The sequence below is a fragment of the Xyrauchen texanus genome, chromosome 7 (assembly GCF_025860055.1).
Source record: "Xyrauchen texanus isolate HMW12.3.18 chromosome 7, RBS_HiC_50CHRs, whole genome shotgun sequence".
In the NCBI taxonomy this organism is placed as follows: Eukaryota; Metazoa; Chordata; class Actinopteri; order Cypriniformes; family Catostomidae; genus Xyrauchen; species Xyrauchen texanus.
In genome coordinates, this window is record NC_068282.1 from 33296247 (window position 1) to 33316616 (window position 20370).

Consider the following 20370-nt stretch of genomic DNA (forward strand, 5'->3'; position numbering starts at 1 on the left):
GCTTTTTATTTCGGACTCTAGAGGCTATGGGCTTTGGAGAGAAATTCACTCAATATGTTAAAACACTTTTTAATGCCCCCAAAGCTAATATTTTAACAAATGACATTCTATCTAACACTTTCTCATTATCCAGAGGGTGCAGGCAAGGCTGGCCAAGCTCCCCTCTGCTCTTTGCACTTGCAATTGAACCATTAGCTATTGCCATCCGCTCTAACACCTCCATAGCAGGAATTAAATTTGGCACACATGAACATAAACTTTCTCTGTATGCAGATGATCTCCTATTATATATAACTGATCCACAAACATCAGTCCCCCCTCTATTAAAATGCCTCAAAGAATATAGTGCAGTCTCAGGATATACATTAAATTACACTAAAAGCGAGATCTTACCACTAAATACACAGGACAATAATATTAGAGCTCTCACCGACCCATTAAAATGGTGCAGCACTGGTTTCAAATATTTGGGTATACAAATTGGTAAATCGGATGAACATATATTTAAACAGAATTATATAAAACTATTGGAACAAACCAAGCTTAACCTTCAAAGATGGATTGATCTTCCACTGTCTCTCATAGGCAGAATTTCAATGTCTCCCGATGAATGTTCCCAAGAGTTTCTTCAAAGAGCTTAACAAAATTTTAACTCCTTTTATATGGCAAAGAAAAAACCCTAGAGTCAAACTCATTTCTCTACAGGCTCCATATTCAAGGGGAGGACTCAACTTACCAAATTTTAGGAATTATTATCTTGCTTCGCAGTACAGATCGATTTGGCTCTGGCGGCATGCAGAGAACAATGAGGTTAGATGGGTCCCAATAGAATAACATGAGATGAAGTCTATGCCTTTAAAGGGTATTCGATTCATAGGCACAAAAAAATGTTTAGCCACACTCACAAACAACTCAATAATACTGAACACATTTGCTGCATGGCAAGAATCTCACTCACTTATCGATACAAATATTTCTTTTCTTAGAAGGGCACATTTGTGGGGTAATCCCAACCTCTCACACCACATAGCTGACTCAGTGTTGCGGGGATGGAGGGAAAGAGAAATCCAAACAGTTGCTGACTTATACGTTGATGATACATTTGCTAACTTCCAACAACTAAATGAAAAATTGAGCCTTTCCAAAAATAGTTTCTTCAAATTCCTACAAATTAGAGACTGGGTTAAGGAGAAATCCAAAGAAAAATTCCCATATATCCCAAAAGCAACTCCTCTTGAAACCCATCTATGTAACAAATTACACGGATCAGCAAAAGGAATAATATCTTCTATATACGGTATCATCAATGGAAAGTTACCGGTTTATGATAAAACATCTACTAAAGAGAAATGGGAAAAAGATCTAGACTGTATTTATGAGGAGGCAGATTGGCGTCATCTATTGGAACAAGCACAGACTGTGCTAACCTCCACAAAACACAGGCAAATTCAATTTTATATATTCCATAGGACATACTACACCCCCTACAGGTTACATAAAATTGACAGCAGCATTTCCTCCAAATGTCAGAGATGTAAAGTGACTGATGGTGATCTTATGCACATGCTATGGAGTTGCCCAATGATAGAAGAATTATGGAAACGTGTCATTGAATTAACCTCAAGGGTAATAGGAAGTCAAATTGAACAGGACCCAAAACTATGGATCCTGGGTGACACAAGTTCTATTAATGCGAACTACTACAAGAAATACTTTATCTTACTTGCGAGCACTGAAGTAAAAAAATGTATTCTGATTAACTGGAAATCTGAAAATTCACCATCAGTAAGACATTGGATTAATGAGCTTATATCTTACTACACACCCGAAAAGATATTATATAATGTGAGAGGGAAGCATGCAGCCTTTTGAGAAATCTGGGGCCCCTTCATAGACATTTTGGGTCCGGGTATCGTTCGTTCATTTGTTTTTGCTTTCATATATAAAAACGAAAAAACGCGAAAACAACTCCTTTTTTCGTTTTTTCGTTTTTTTTTTTTGAAAAACGAAAAAACTAAATTATGACTTGATTTTTGGTTTTCCGTTCTTGCACGGAAATCAGAAAAACGACTTGATATTCGATTTTCCCCTGTGGGTGGGGCTAAATCTGATTGGCAGGATATGAATTCATTGTTTTTCAAATTAAGAGTTTTCCAAACACTGTATTTGTTAGCCTGTAAAATTAATAGTCTATATGCATGCTATTTGTCACCCAATTATTTGGCTTCACTGACTGAAAAAATCTATTGAAATAGCCTAAATTCAAGCCTAAAAGCCTGTTCACGCACTGACAGTTGTCATTATACAAATTTAAATAATACATTTATTCTTTGTTTTAGATGTTTTTATTAACTTAAATTCTTATGAATAATATATTTTTTATAATGTCTATTTGTTATTTATGGCCTGTATGCACATACACATAAATATGCTTTGAGGTTCCTAGTAATATGCCACATGCAGGCTATAGTCAAAGTTTAGTGCTATATTACATCGTCATTATAATACAATATAATGCAGGATTGTCATCTGTCCTCTTATGTCAGATTCTTAAATTTAGTCAACAAATTCAATCAGAATGCAAAGACACTGTGTTTGGTGTATGGTTACTATGACCAAATAAAAGGAAGTCTGTATCAATATAATACATTTTTGGATTGAGATTTTGGATTGAGATTGACCCAGGCTGTTTAGCCTGTGTCATGTGGATTTACACATACACAGCAAATTATAATTGCATAAATTATGTTAAGAGATTAATGTTTTAAATGTAAAAAATTGTATGTAGAAATATGAAATTATTGGAAAAAAAATGAAACGTCTACTTTTTAACTATATGAAACTAACACCGCCATTAGGTGGCGGCAAGTCTCTAATGAGGGAGTCGATTCCTTTATTCCAGGGGTCGACAAGTAAGGTTGGCATCGGGCCAAAAAATATTTTTGACACTAGATGGCTGGCCAGAACATAGTCAATGGATAATTTAAGAAATTAATTGATGAAAAATGCAACTAGAATTGCATGTGACAGACTGTTACAGTGTCTTTTGTAACTGGTAGTGAGTTGTTACTCTGTGTTAAATCCTGTAGTAGGACAGTCATTAACAAAAAGCCACATTTGTGTGGGGGTGTCCGGTTTTACACTGAATACATTAATAAAGCAGTAGGGATGAGTCACGATTTTCGAATATTCGATTTGTTGATTTAATTATAGAATATCGAATAGGTTGTGCGATTATTGTCTAAAAAATCCCGATGTTTTCGGTGCGATTCGGTGGTGACGCCGTGTAACCAGAGGGTGACGCTGCCAATAACGCAAAAGCTGTCACAAGGAACCGGCAAAAGTAATGATTATGAATGTTTCAAATATAGCAAGGAGACATTTTAATTGTTAGTGTATGTGTCGGCTGCAATATTGTCCGCAGTAGTTAACGCAGCATAGAGAAATGCACATTTCGGATTAGACATAAGCAGAGAGTAGGCTAGTCGGTTTCTTTTACGCTTTTGAATTGTTTCGTTTAAAATTAGACATTTTTAAGCTTTCTATATATTTCTGGTGTCTGTGAGGCAGCTTAAACGCCGAGTTTCGGTTCATTTATAAGATGAGCTCCAGTTCACGAGCAATGCAATCTTGCCGGGCCTCCATGTCCTGATTATATTGTCTGCTATATTTGCTTCTTATTTATTAACTCCAGGCAATTGGTTGATAAAACATTGATTAAAAATAAGATACAAATGATACAAAACGAAATTAAATTTTTAGAAAGGCTTTCCACAAAACAAAACTTAATGATGGTCAAAATTTCAGGCAGAGGAGTACCAAATCGCCTGGCTGAGGGTGGATGCAGAGCCAAGATTGATGAAGTGTTTCTGCCAAATGCCTCTGTTGCAGCAGATATGTATCATCAAGAAGTTGGGTCAACTCTGACCAGGTTGTCCATGTTTGGCAGTAATCCCATCACATCAGTAGAGGACAGAGCCAGTGTGGAACAGCACTTCACAGAACAGTGGCCTGACATTTCTGTTCTTTTGATGAGCCAGTGAACTACAATGGCACACCTTTCAAAAATGCGTTGATGTGTCTAATAAACACAACAAAAAGATTTGCCTAAAAATTGTTCATGTTTTATTGATTATCTGATGTTTCAACGATTTACTTAATCAAAATAAATGCATGTAACAAGCTAAAATTTCTGTAAGTGTTTCCATGCATATTGGAAATATAATTTCAATAACATCTTAGTGAAAGCTACCCTACATTTCAGATGACAAATGTGGATATTTGTAGGCCTATGAGATTATTAATTCATGATTCAAAAGTGTAACAGTTGTTACTTATTTTTATATATTTGATATAGTCTATTGGTGAAGTAGCTTTTTTAATATAGAACTGCTTTTGAAATTATTATACAAATGTAAAGTCATTCTGTTGGATAATATTTGTTCCTTAGTGTAAAATGGAAGTATATGGTAATTTTATTATATGAGTAAAAAACTATATGCTGTAACAGTTTTAGAACTAGACAAATCTCTGCATTAATAATATGGTATTAAATGCATTAATAGGCTAATATAAAAATTGCTGTGTTTGCTCAGGATTTGAACCCGTGTCATGATCGTAACGTAAGTTCTACCACTCGGCCATGAGTGTACTCGCTGAGAAATGCCCAAACGTTCGTTTCTCCAGTGTGTGTTCGCTCACATGAGCGAGAAGCGCTCTTCATTCGTTTCATTCCTCAATAGAATAGTAAAAAAATATCAGCTTAATTGCACCTAATTTATTTTTGTTTGTTTATTTGATTTTTTTTTTGTTATCGCGCTGCTCCCCGGCCCGGGGAATAGGCTTATGTCGCCAACCGACGTCAAGATAGGCCTACAATATGAAATATATAGGCTATATATTGTTCTTGTCTCTATTTTTTCTATTTTTCTGGGCTAAAAATGTTTTATTCTGTTTACCATAGTTGTAGTATTTCATCTTTACTGTTAATTGACATTAACCCCACTTACATTTCAAAATGCGGCAATTGCTGCTGTTTTGCACAATATCCATTTGCGCCACCTGGCGGTCATTTCGCGAATGACTTGAAATGCGACTGGTTTATTTTTTCTGCGGCGATAATAGGCATTTTGGTTGACTACTGTAGGTGTTTGCCAATGACTGTCTTGAAAGGCATCCTCAAAACTGTAGTGAGCAGGAGTATAGGGACGGCAAAAGTAACCTATATTGCGATGGAATGCAATATAAACTATATTAGCTACTATGAGTTAGAGAATGAGGTTACTTTAGGGTTAGTAAGAAAGTAAGTTAGTTAAACACAACACAATATAAACAGCAAAGCAACTGTCTCAACAACCAGCTTCTGGGGTTTCATAGAGGAATGGTAGGTCTACTAAAACACTAATAGGGCAGGCAAGTGTCATCATAGTGTTAACTATCTAGCTAGCCAAACGTTTGAAGTAGTTGTCTAAGATGTTCAACTTGTTTAGGTAATTATACATTTGTTTGCCAGTTTAACCAATCATTGCCAAATTGAAGCCCCAGAACAGAACTGGTTGGATCAGACGAACAACTGAACTGTCTTTCATCCTACTCTGATGGTGTGAGGTTTCTCATGTTTCCTCAAAGATCTATGACAGGTAGCACAGATGACTCTCCCTGTCTGTCTTTACTTGATACTGGGGATAACCAAATACTGTCAATACATGTAACTGAACAACACAAGTCATTAGTATATGGGTGATTCTTAGACTATGGGCACTTTTATGTACTTTGTAACCAAAAATGTCATTTTTAAAAAATATGACTAAAGTACAATTGATATGGATTGCAAGAGTAGATTTGTGTAATACTTTATATATTATAATACATTACAATACTTTTTATATTTAGATTATAATATTATTTTTATTTCTAAATTATACTTTTATATTAATTGATTTCATTTAGATGAATGAAAATTCAATTTTGTTGCATCATTTATTGCTTATATTTTTGCCTTGCCATAAGTTGTGTCAGTTATTTACACGCACTGTAACCGTTCATCTGTGAGACAAATCAGTTGTATACATCAAACTCAGCACTACACTAAAAACAGTTGTGGTTATGTTTAATGGCTTTGTGAATTGAGTTTACTGAGTGTGATGAGTTTAATTGTTTTACTAATAAACATCTCCACTGTTCCTCTACATTCACGTTAATTCATTGTAATTTCCATCACCACCCACATTTTTAAAAAATATTTAAAAAGTTCTCATCACACATTAAAAATGTATCCACAATTTACGAGATCATGCTCTACTTAATATAAAAATGCAAGTCATTTATTTTCTAATAAGCTCTTGCCCAAACCAGTATTACATTTCAGAGTGTGACAGGTGTACAGTTCACCGTTTTGTCCTTAGGGCAGTTAATTTATCTCATTGACAAATGTATAATTATTGTACATTGTGGAAAAACTGATAAAACTAGTTACAAAAATGATCCTAGACAATTCTTGACTGACATAAGTTATTCTGTTTTTAAATAACAGCACTGAGATGTGGTGGAAATGACATTTCACTGCTGTTATCTAAAAACAGAATAACTCATAACTTCTTAGTTATGAGACTAACACAGTCTCCTAACTTCTCTTGTAATCTAAGTTTGTCCTCTTACAGACCTTAAAACTAGACAAATCATTTAAACTTATGAGACGGTGTTACGTGACTTTTGAACAAGTTTTTTTATTCAACTTCACAAGCCTAAAAGTGCCCCTTGTTGAAGAAACGCCCATACATTTATTCAATGTCAGATAGTAAAATGAACATATAATAAACCACATGTGACCAACAACTAAAATTAATCGTTTAATAAGTATTTTGTAAAGGTTACTTTCTAGCCTAACGTCACCTAGCATCATCGCTAACGTTAGGGCTACAGCTAGCTAAAGACATAGCATAACTTACCTTCATAATTGTCAATGAATGAAGAGGTCTCTTCATTCATTGACAATTATGAAGGTAAGTTATACGTACGTATATCATGAAACCCTTTTCCCTCTTGCTCTTGGGAGCCGGTGATGACGCTTGAATTATTCGGTGTACGTCATTTATCGTTATCCTTGGCAGATGTTGAAGGGATCTGGTGTAGAAAGCCATGTTTATCTGGTCCTAGTCTTACCTGACAGTTACCGGCGTCGTCGATGAACCTAACGTAGCGTTAGTCCGGAAATACCATCGCCCACCAGTGACGTCTGACAATCATGGAACGTTCGTAAAATCAACTAGCCAATAGAAAGATTCGAAAATTCTGATTCGAATGTGTAAATCCTTAGTCGGGGACACCCCTACATGGTGTCAAGTGATAGAATGCACTTTGATGTGTGGGGTGAGTTTGCCTTTTCTCCAAAACTATACAGTAATATAACATACTTGTATATATAAATTGTGTGTGTTTTAAATATCATTTGTGTTTCATTCAACAGGTATGCAAGCATATTTCATGTGTGGGGTGAGTTTGCCTTTTCTCCAAAACTATACAGTAATATAACATACTTGTATATATAAATTGTGTGTGTTTTAAATATCATTTGTGTTTCATTCAACAGGTATGCAAGCATATTTCATAGATCAGGTTTTTATTGTTCATATATGCAATTCATGGATAACTGACAGATTAAAGCCACCAAAAGCCTGTTGTATCATATTTGTCATTTACATTAACATGAAAAATGTAAGTAAATAAATAAACATTTATACACGATGCATAATAATTAAATGTATACTTTATATATACACAAACATTAAAATCAACAATACAAATGTAAAATAAATGTATGATAAATAACATTAATATTACATTTCATTAGCATTAATAAATATATTATAATAATTAATGTATACTAATATATATATATATATATATATATATATATATATATATATATATATATATATAGATTATCACTGATATATAAACATTAAAAATAAAATTGTAAAAATATTAAGGATGTATGATATTAAAATGAATATGAACATGAATAAATGATGTAATAATTAATGATAATCATATTTAGGCATACAAACATTAAAATAGTAAAATATATATATTATTTGTGTCCTAATAAGATGGAAAATAGCAGAAAATAGAGTCTAAAAATCAAGTTTGACCTCTTTCAGCACGTAATTACACGATTAGACGCGCATACTAAAAAAAGATGTGCGGCTGGCTTGACCGTGTATTTTCAACGCGCGGCCCACTTGACCGCAGTATCTTTTTGCCTTTCGGAGCTCCACAATTACTTGGATTCTCCGTCTTAATTCCTTCAATTGAAAATGAAAAACGGTCACAAATACTAACGAATCTGTAAACCAGACGTAGCCTGTTGGATTAATGGAGAAATTACGTTAACATATTTTCCTTTATTTTTAAACTGGATATAACGGGCGATACTGTCAAACCCGGTAGAAATCATTTTGCTCTGTTGAAAGTAAGTGAAAGGATTTGACCAAAGATTTTAACACACGCAACGTGTTACAGACCATTTAGATTGTCGGCTTTATTTGAGACGCTTTCCAACACAGACTAAGAAAGTCTTTCCTCTTTAACCCTAGTAATACAAACTGTTAAAATAGCAGCGACGAGACGCGTTTACCAATACTGGAAACTGAATAGTTTAAAACAGTTTTTTGAAATTAAGAAGTTAACTTAGTTTTAAGAAAAACACTCAACGCGCTTACCATTTCCTCGTTACCGGAGGTGACGCATTTATGGGCAATGCTACAACGATGAAAGAACAGCAGTGTTTGTACAATGGTTCTTGACATCTAACCATCTTTCTGAACCAGAGATCGGATACTATTACACCAGACAAGGCGTGTTTAGGTGTGTTCGATTTCATGCAGCGATGCGCAGAGACCGGTTGATATTGGACTTGAAGCAGTGCATGTTGGTTAGAAAACCATCAAAGTACCGCGAGAACGATTCGAGAGCAGCCGACTGGTTCAGCCAGTTCAAGTTTTTTTGAAATACAGTTAAGTTTTATTGTTTGTCTTACGAAAACCGAAGTTCTCGCGATATTTGGTACTACCCCATTATGAAGCGCTCAAACTTTAACAGAAATAGACAATACCGTCAAATATGCCCGTGTTATGATGACCCAGTGGCCTAATGGATAAGGCATCAGCCTCCGGAGCTGGGGATTGTGGGTTCGAGTCCCATCTGGGTCGTTAGTTTTTTTTGATTAGGAATGGAGTAATCAGGTAAAGAGAAACAATTAGAATGTAATCATATTATATTAGACATTAAATCTGCAGTATCTCTCTTTCGGCCAAAAAGTCACAGGAACATTCTTGATGTCACAAACTGGCTGAGACACTTTGCCCAATCAAATGCTTTTTAGAACAAGAATGTGCTCTTCCCCCAACATCTGTCCAGAGCACCTGTCTTTCCAAAAATAATTCTTCATCATCTGAATTTCCAATAAGAATAACTTAAAAGGGTAATTCTACAGAAACATCCACTTTTGGTGGATATAAAACATATTTTATTTTTAACATTGAACCTAGGTTACATTTATTGGTAAGCCCCTTGGCTTTATGAATCCACATTTGTTTAACAAATGGCAGCTTAACATATTAACATTTGTTTTATAATAATTTAAAGACAGCTTGTGTCATCCTTTTGTCACTGGTGATACTTTATAGTTTTTAGTCATTAAATACATTTCACAAATGTTATTTCTCAATATATATTCTGCATGTAGTTACAGCCACAGAAGGATTATTGTTATAATGTAAAAAAATGCAGCTTTTATTAATATTAATTATGTTTGTGAAAAGTGTGATTGTGTGGCATTTGCTCATATACACATCATATCTTTGCTATAATTATACAAATATTTGATGGACAATAATACAAATATAATGATACAATACTTAAAATACTTTCTCTTGAATAAATCAATAGTCAATAAATATCAAATCATTTATATGTTAAATATGACAACAACAAAAAAAAGTGGTAAAACCAGTGACACAATGAAGCTCAAAAAATTGCAATCCTCCAATATTGATTACTTGGATGAGTTTAGAGTTATTTGTTACAAAACCAAAGATTATCACTGACACTTAGAAATAGATCTTTAACAACTGTCTTTGAGTATTTAATAAATAAATAATAATAAAACAGCTTTAGGAAAACACTAAAATCAAAATAAAATAAAAGAAACAAAAAATAAAATATAGCTGCGAGCAGCGATTGCGGGCCCAAGCCGGTGGCACCGCCACCCCCGTGCCTTTAGGGTTGCTGTGCACGATGGGCAATAACGTAACCTCGCTTTGACTGTCAAGAAGATGTGTGCTGCAGAGCTTGCATCAGTGTGGGTGTGCGCATCGAGGGCACATATCAACCACAAAGTATGCGTGAGCACCCTTCTGATACCTAAAATGAAAAATGAGACACCCTACGGTCTCATGGAGTTAATGGACACATGAAATAAGTACACAAGACTGAAAATTCATATGAAGTGTGCCATTTGGGACAGGGCCTATGACCGTGAACCACAATAGTCACATCTATGAGATAATTCAAATGTAGAATAATTTTTATATCATAGGATGAAATAGGTCAATATCTTTTGCAGCACTTAAATGTGTTAATCCAGAAGGCCAGTATTTATCTGGAGGTCTTTGTACAGGTTTATTAATGTAATTATAATTTACGCTTATGTGTTCCTATGATATGCAATGGAAGTACATTTTTATGTTTAACATGGGTGTATTCACAATACATAGCATACAATATAATATCTTAAGATTATTTATCATTATGTTAAGTACATCACACAAATTTGACTGTATTCACCTGTAATGTCTCCAATAAGTACAGTATATTGGCCTGTATGGCCATGATATATTGCCTTAGCTAGACTTTAGCTAACCTATTACATTAGCTAGTAGCTCATGAGTCATGAATGTTGGCAAGACACAAGTTAACTATATTCGCTTTTGGCTAATTTCGACAAAATCTCATCTACCGACCTGATGTTTTTATTTTTTATTTAATAAATATATTTGTTTGACAGGGAAGCTGTGCGCAAACAGGAATATATATATTAATTTATTTATAAAAAAAAAAAAAAAACACCCCAGAAAAAAGGGCACTTTCTCTCAAGGAAGAAAAAGGGCAGGTGCTCAAGCCCCCTTTGATGTCTATGTGTGCACGTGCCTGAGGGTGAGTAAATGATGAGAGAAATATCTTTTTGGGGTAAACTAATTTTATTTGAAAGACTATCTAGGCACATAATAACACTGCATAGCTGTGACTGTTTATAACTATTTCAAAATGTACAAGCTCACACTTTAAATGGTCAGTGCTTTGATTTTTAAATCATTAAAATAGCAACAGATCAGAGAAAAAAATGGAGATTGAGTGATTATTTTTACATTTTACATGCCATTCAAAAACGTGGCATTTTACAATGTAAAAACTTAAAATAATACCATTTGTACTTTTCAATTACTTGGGATGTCTATGTTCAGGGCGAAGGCTAAATTGTTACTGTCTCTTTAAGAGGGTTTTATCGCATGATAGCCTACGATATTCAAGGCACAGTTCAGTTTAATCTTTTGAGAACTGAGAAGTATCATTATTTTCGTTTTGTGCCATGCTTGTTGCATCTGTATTCATTGTGAGATGATAAAATACAGACTGCGTGAATGGTTGATTTGGTTTACTTGAATTTTGTGACGTTTCAGAAAGATTATCGCGAAGACAGAGACTGAGCACCCTGTTTATTTTCTTACATTTCATAGTTCGTAATGATGTATTAAATGTATCTGTATGGGCACAAATGACGCAGTATTTTATTTAAGTTGTTTCCGCTGTTTCGAGAGAAAAATATAGCAGGACGTCACCTGGAATAATGCCAGAATTCAATATAATTATACAAGATTTCTTTCTCAACAGTTTGTTCACTTGAGACATAACAGACTCCCCAATATATCATGTAGCCTATTTCTACATTTTTTGGTATAAAATTGTCCGTTCAGATGCAAGCAGAAGCGAAAGCGAACTCTCATCGGAGTGCGTGCGTTAGACGCGACGCGGCTCGCTGTGTCACACAATCTGCTCGCAAACATGTATTTTAGTTGTTTTCACATTTGTTGAGTTGAATAGTGTAAAATCGCTTGAATGTTCAAACAGGCAAACATTGTATACAACCGACAAACCTTCGTGAAGATGCGAGCAAAAATGATCTCGCCTCGCGGATCGCGTGTTGTCAGAGACAACCCTAAAACAACATCATTCTCGGAAGTTTTGATACGTTAGTAATGATGTATTAAATGTATCTGTATGGGCACAAATGACACAATATTTTATATTTAAGTTGTTTCCGCTGTTTCGAGAGAAAAATATAGCAGGACGTCACCTGGAATAATGCCAAAATTCAATATAATTATACAAGATTTCTTTCTCAACTGTTTGTTCACTTGAGACATAACAGACTCCCCAATATATCATGTAGCCTATTTTTAAATTTTCTTATATGAAATTGTCCGTTCAGACGCAAGCAACAGCGAAAGCGAACTCTCATCGGAGTGCGTGCGTTAGAAGCGACGTGGCTCGTTGTGTCACACTATCTGCTCGCAAACATGTATTTGAGTTGTTTTCACATTTGTTGAGTTGAATAGTGTAAAATCGCTTGAATGTTCAAACAGGCAAACATTATATACAACCGACAAACCTTCGTGAAGATGCGAGCAAAAATGATCTCGCCTTGCGGATCGCGTGTTGTCAGAGACAACCCTAAAACAACATCATTCTCGGAAGATTTGATACGTTAGGCTCGATCAGCCCATCCCTACTTTCTTTAGACATATGTTTCATGTTTGTGTTATACGTTTCTGTAAGTTTTTGTGACGTATTTCAGAAAGATAATCGCTTAGACAGAGAGGGCGCAGCCGGTTTATTTTCTTTATTTTACAAAAGCACAAGGTTTTGTTGTTATTTTAAGTGTACACAAATAAAAGTACGACTTTCATAGTTTGTGATGATTTATTAAATGTCATCAATGACATCATTTTGTCATCATTTTGTATGGGCAAAAATAATGCAGTATTTTGTTTAAGTTGTTAACGCTGTTTCGAGAGAAAAATCTTAACAGGACATCACAGCGGCATCCGTGTTGATCACTGCAATAATTCATAATTCAATATATTGATACCCGATTTCTTTATCAACTGTTTGTTCACTTGAGACATAAGAGGGTGATTTCAAAGCATTTTGAAGGTGACACACTTCCTTCTGCCAATTGGTGGCGCTATAACTTTTACTCACAATAGTCACATCCATGTGATCGGCCTCTTCCAGCTAACACACTGCTGAAGTTTCATCGAGATCAGTTAATGTATGCAGAAGTTATAACACACTTCTTTGCTTTTATGCTCCCTTTATGTGCTTTTTGGAGCTTCAAAGTTCATTTGCAATGTGTTTCACATTCAAACCAAAATATCTGACTTTCTGTTGGTCTGTTTGTTCACTTGAGACATAAGAGGGTGATTTTAAAGCATTTTGAAAGTGACACACTTCCTTCTGCCAGTTGGTGGCGCTGTAACTTTGACTCACAATAGTCACATCCATGTGATCGGCCTCTTCCAGCGAACATACTGCTGAAGTTTCATCGAGATCAGTTAATGTATGCAGAAGTTATAACACACTTCCTTTCTTTTATGCTCCCTTTATGTGGTTTTTGGAGCTTCAAAGATTCATTTGCAATGTGTTCCACATTCAAACCAAAATATCTGACTTTCTGTTGGTCTGAGCTAATGACTGTAAATTAGAAAGTTGTCCAGCTCGATGAGAACAAAATAATTACTGAGTTTTGTGACTGTAGGTCGAAGTATAAAACCAACCCCCACTTTTGTCAAAAGGTGGCGCTACTGAGCCCCTGCACCACGCATCAAAAAAGAATATTAAAGTTTGAAGCGCTGCCACGTCAACAGTATCTAAGATATCAATAATCCTTTCACATGTCTACATCTGCCGTGTGTTTACATTATACAGTAAATCGGGTAAAAATAAGAGGGTGATTTGTGACACACTTCCATCTGCTAGTTGGTGGCGCTATAACTTTGACTCACAATGGTCACATCCATGTGATCGGCCTCTTACAGCGAACACACTGCTGAAGTCTCATCGAGATCAATTAATGTATGCAGATGTTATAACACACTTCCTGTTTCTCTTTTCGCTCCATAATTTCGTTTCCTCGCCATGGCCAAACCGTTCGAGATATCAAAAATCCGCTGACAAGTTTTCATCCTCAATGTCTTGACTTCATGCTAACCGAGTTTCGTGGCGATTGGTGGAATTCTCTAGGAGGAGTATTTCAAATTCCATTGCGTTTTCCAAACAACCCTAAATAGACGATTTCCTGTTGGGCTGGGGTAAAAAGTAAAAGTATGAAGGATATATAAAACGATGAGATCTATATGTGTACCAAGTTTCATATTATTACATGCAAGCGTGTTTGATTTATGGACCCTGTTCCAGGGGGTGCTGACGAGCCCCCCTGCCACGCCCGGGTACCAGCTTCAGCCTGGCCCTAATGGCCTTGGGTTCTGACCCGTGTGCAAAGTTTCAAGAGTTTTGGAGCACGTTAAGAGCCCCCAAAGTGTCCGTGTTTGATTTATGGACCAAGTTTTCGGACCCTGTTCCAGGGGCGCTGTCGAGCCCCCCTGCCACGCCCGGGTACCAGCTTCAGCCCGGCCCTAATGGCCGCGGGTTCTGACCCTTGTGCAAAGTTTCAAGAGTAAAAAAATTAAAATAAAAAATAATAATAATAATAATCCTAAGGAAAACAATAGGGCCTTCGCCTTTTCAAGGCTTGGGCCCTAATTAAAACGTTCTCAAGCTCATATGTAGTCTACTAATACAATGTTGCTGGACTAAGAGGGAGACGCTTGGAACTGTCCTCAACTATTAGTAAAGAACAAAAGACATGGTACCTTTGCACCTTTTTGTCCACCACCTCACTTTTAATGTCCAGGTCTCCCATGATGAACTCCCTGAGCCCCTGCTTAATTTGAACTGATCACTGATCAGTGCCAGGAGCATTAAGCAAATAATCTGTTTGTCACCAATATCAGTTAATGTCATATTTAAAGCTTTGCCAGAATTTTCTTGACATTTTAGCATTTCCATTGTGGCTTTGGTAACTACTAGCCTCAATAAGAGAAGTACACAACAAAACAATAGCTTTCATAATAATCTAAAGAGAGATTTCTCTCATTTCTCCTATGCTGTCTTTTTATAAGTCCACCATCCACCTTCTTCTAAAGTATTGGGACCTGACCTTTGGGAGCTGACCTTTGGGACCCCACATAGGGAGGTATTTTTAAAAAGGACCCTGCCATTTAACCCTCCTCTGCATCCCTCAGTTTGTTCTGGTATGTCTCATGTTTCTCAGTGAATTTTATCCTTCCTGGACATTTTTTATTTTCCTGTTTTTATTATTCACTCTTATCTTTTTTTTATTTTTATTTTGTAATTTTTAATCAAAAATGTCTTTCTAAAACAATTTCCTTATCTTCTTCTATAACATGCACTTTAAATATATAAATTATTATATCCCATACATGAATACATTTCCTATATGTATGTCAGTTTACTTTTAGGATCAGTCTTCACCTAGATTTTAGTTTTTATTTCTTCACTGTTTATTTCTTCATTTTTATTTGGCAATAAATTCCCTCTCCGGGAACCAGCACCTTATCGTGGTGGAGAGGTTTGTGTGCCCTTATGATCCTGAGGGCTGTGTTGTCTGGAGCCATGTGCTCCTGGTAGGGTCTCCCAAGGCAAAGTGGTCTCAGGTGAGGGGCCAGACTAAGAATGTTCACAAAGACTCTATGAAAAAAACGGAACGAGGAGGAGTTACCCTGCCCGGAGGAAGCCTGGGGCCCCCGTCTGGAGCCAGGCCCAGATGGAGGGCTCATCGGCGAGCACTTGGTGGCCGGGCTTGTCACGGAGCCCGGCAGGGCACAGCCCGAAGAAGCGACGTGAAACCCCCCCTCTACATCCTTTGGGCCCACCACCCATTGGAGATACCGCAGGAGTCGGGTGCGCTGCCATATGGGTGGCAGTGAAGGCCGTGGGCCTCGACGGACCAGACCTGGGCAGCAAAGGCTAGCTCTGGGAACGTGGAATGTCACCTCACTGGGGGGGAAGGAGCCGGAAATGGTGAGGGAGGTGCAGCGTTACCAGCTGGATCTGGTGGGGCTTACATCGACACACAGTTTTGGCTCTGGATCCGTACTCCTGGATAGGGGATGGACTCTATTCTTCTCTGGAGTTTCCCAGGGTGTGAGGCGACGGGCGGGTGTGGGGATACTCATGAGCCCCCGGCTGAGCGCCACTACGTTGGAGTTTACCACGGTGGATGAGAAGGTCGCATCCCTATGCCTACGGGTTGTGGTAGGCGTAGGGAGGTGACCCTCTCGTCCACCGGCAGTTCAGAGTATTCGGCCTTCTTGGAGACCCTGAATGGAGTCCTGAATAGGGCCCCAGTAGGGGACTCCATAGTGATGCTGGGTGACTTCAACGCACATGTGGGAAATGACACCTGGAAAGGCGTGATTGGGAGGAATGGCCTCCCCGATCTAAACTCAAGTGGATGTTTGTAATTAGACTTCTGTGCTAGTCATGGATTATCTATAACAAACACCATGTTTGAACATAAGGATGCTCATAAGTGTACGTGGTACCAGAGCACCCTAGGCCGAAGGTCGATGATCGATTTTGTAATCGTGTCGTCGGATCTGAGGCCATATGTTTTGGACACTCGGGTGAAGAGAGGGGCAGAGCTGTCAACCGATCACCATCTGGTGGTGAGTTGGGTCAGGGGGTGGGGAAAGACTCTGGACAGACCTGGGAAGCCCAAGCGAGTAGTGCGGGTGAACTGGGAACGTTTGGAGGAGGTCCCTGTCCGCGAGATCTTCAACTCACACATCCGGCAGAGCTTTTCAGGCATCCCTGTGGAGGTTGGGGGCATTGAACCGGAGTGGGCAATGTTCTAAGCTTCCATTGCCGAAGCCGCGGTGGAGAGCTGCGGCCTCAAGGTTTTAGGTGCCGCAAGGGGTGGTAACCCTCGAACACCGTGGTGGACACTGGTGGTCAGGGAAGCCGTCCGACTGAAGAAAGAGGCCTTCTGGGCCTCTTTTGTTGTCCCGGAGGTCTCCGGAGGCAGTTGCAAGGTACCGACAGGCCCAAAGGGCTGCGGCCTCGGCCGTGAGGGAGGCAAAGCAGTGGGTGTGGGAAAAGTTCGGAGAAGCCATGGAGAAGGACTTTCGGTCCGCACCAAACTGCTTCTGGAAAACCGTCCGCCACCTTAGGAGGGGGAAACGGGGAACCATCCAAGCTGTATACAGCAAAGATGGGACGCTGTTGACCTCAACCGAGGAGGTTATTGGGCGGTGGAAGGAACACTTTGAAGAACTCCTAAATCCCAACACGCCCGCTATGCTAGAGGCAGAGCCGGAGGCTGATGGGGGATCAGATTCTATTTCCCTGGGGGAGGTCACTGATGTAGTCAAACAACTCCACAGTGGCAAAGCCCCGGGAATTGATGAGATCTGACCAGAAATGCTGAAAGCTTTGGATGTGGAGGGGGTGTCATGGATGACACGCCTCTTAAACATTGCTTGGAAATCTGGGACAGTGCCTAAGGAGTGGCAGAATGGGGTGGTGGTTCCCCTCTTCAAAAAGGGGGATCAGAGAGTGTGTGCCAACTACAGGGGTATCACACTTCTCAGCCTCCCTGGTAAAGTTTACTCCAAGGTGCTGGAGAGGAGGGTTCGGCCGATTGTCGAACCTCGGATTGAAGAGGAACAATGCGGTTTTCGTCCTGGCCATCGAACGACGGACCAGATCTTTACTCTCGCAAGGATCCTGGAGGGGGCCTGGGAGTATGCCCATCCGGTCTACATGTGTTTTGTGGATCTGGAGAAGGCATATGACCGGGTCCCCCGGGAGAGACTGTGGGAGGTGCTGCGGGAGTACGGGGTGGGGGGTCCCTTCTTAGGGCTGATCCAATCCCTGTACGTCCAAAGCGAGAGCTGTGTCCGGGTCCTCGGCACAAAGTCGAGTTCATTCCATGTGGGGGTTGGTCTCCGCCAAGGCTGCGCTTTGTCACCAATCCTGTTTGTGATATTCATGGACAGGATATCGAGGCGTAGTCGGGGTGGGGAAGGTGTGCGGTTCGGTGGGCTGGGCATCTCATCGCTGCTTTTTGCAGATGATGTTGTCTTCATGTCATCATCGGTCCGTGACCTTCAGCTCTCACTGGATCGCTTGGCAGTCGAGTGTGAAGCAGCTGGGATGAGGATTAGCACCTCTAAATCTGAGGCCATGGTTCTCAGCAGGAAACCGATGGAGTGCGTACTCCAGGTAGGGAAGGAGGTATTGCCCCAAGTGAAGGAGTTCAAGTACCTTGGGGTCTTGTTCACGAGTAAGGGGACAATGGAGCGGGAGGTTGGCCGGAGAATCGGGGCAACGGGGGCGGTATTGCACTCGCTCTATCGCACCGTTGTCACGAAGAGAGAGCTGAGCCGAAAGGCAAAGCTCTCGATCTACCGGTCAATTTTTGTTCCTACTCTCACCTATAGTCATGAAGGCTGGGTCATGACTGAAAGAACTAGGTCACGAGTACAAGCAGCCGAAATGGGCTTCCTCAGAAGGGTGGCGGGCTTCTCCCTTAGAGATAGGGTGAGGAGCTCAGTCATCCGTGTTGAGCTCGGAATAGAGCCGCTGCTCCTTTGCATCGAAAGGAGTCAGTTGAGGTGGTTTGGGCATCTGGTAAGGATGCCCCCTGGCCGCCTCCCTAGGGAGGTGTTTCAGGCACGTTCAGCTGGGAGAAGGCCTCGGGGAAGATGTAGGATTAGGTGGAGAGATTACATCTCCACACTGGCCTGGGAACGCCTCGGGGTCCCCCAGTCAGAGCTGGTTAATGTGGCTCGGGATAGAGAAGTTTGGGGCCCCCTGCTGGAGCAGCTGCCCCCGCGACCCGACTTCGGATAAGCGGTTGAAGATGGATGGACGGATGGATATAAAAATGAAAAATTATTTAAGCACCATTAATTTAGATAAATCAATACATTTAGAGAATACATTAATCTCTTATTATTTAAATGTATTTCCTTCTACACTAATCTTCAACGGCAATATCTTGAAACAATTTTTCCAATTTCTTTCACCTTTACTTTTTAATACAAGTCAAAAGTTCATTCAAGTCATTTTATTATTTATTTATTTTGCTTTCTCATTTCTTTGAGATTTTACACAGTGGACTTCTAGATTTTAGTCCACTGGAGTTTTACCTTATGTAATATAACAACACTTATCTTAAATACAACCTTTGTTTAAATTACTTAGTTGACTTCAGTTTAATGCAATACACTGGACACAAAGCTTTATTGTTTGTCCAGATTATGTGATTTCCCCAAATGGAATTCAATCACTCAGTTCTTTATAATTTAAATATTTTTACTTCTCACTTTGATATAAACTTTAACTCTAAGCACAGTTATACCTCTTGAATGTATAAATTCTCTGTATGAAGTCAAATAAATGTCTATGCTACAGTCTAGTTTAGGAGTTATGATCTAGCACATTCCAATGAACAGCTGCTAGACAAAGAACAGCCAAGACTAAATTTTTCCAGCCAGTTAAGAGTTAACTTTAAATTTTTTTTCCTAATTTTGTATTACAGCTATGTTGTCTCACTGTTTTTATTCCTTTTCTTATTGTAAGTTTATACTCTATTATATTTATCCTTCTATATATATATATATATATATATATATATATATATATATATATATATATATATATATATATATATCTTTATCATTGGTTTTATCTCCACTATACAACCACAATATTTATTAAAGGTGGGGTATGTGATTTTCTTTTTTGACCATTTTTTCAAAATAACTTGAAATCCTATTCCTAACCCACTTACTGGCTATAAATTAGAAGCACTGAAATGAAAATTAAGCAATTTAATCATCTGTAGAACGGGCAGGACTCGAAAAACTCCAGCCAATCATTTTCAAGACCATCTAGAATCATTGGACAGAAAATGTGTCAATCAAACGGTCGTACCATGCCCCCTCCCCCACCACCCTGGCGCGCGTGTCCCGTTCGTGCGCATACTCAAAGCTCGTGACCCAGTAACAGGAAGCGATTGTATTTATGTATGGAGAATAGAGCTTTTATAGTGCTAGTGGGGTTGTTCCACATTTCTATGAATCCTGTTTTGAATAGAAGACCGCTGTACAGACGCCAGGGCTGGCGATGTTCTTTTTTTTACCGTTATGAGAAAATCAGCTC

General features: G+C 38.6%; 1 non-coding gene across 1 annotated transcript; it reads left to right on the forward strand.

The window, feature by feature from the left end:
- Positions 1-9136: 9136 nt before the first annotated feature.
- On the forward strand, positions 9137-9209 carry trnar-ccg (transfer RNA arginine (anticodon CCG)). Its single transcript has one exon. It is a non-coding gene; the product is annotated as a tRNA-Arg (tRNA).
- Positions 9210-20370: the final 11161 nt, after the last annotated feature.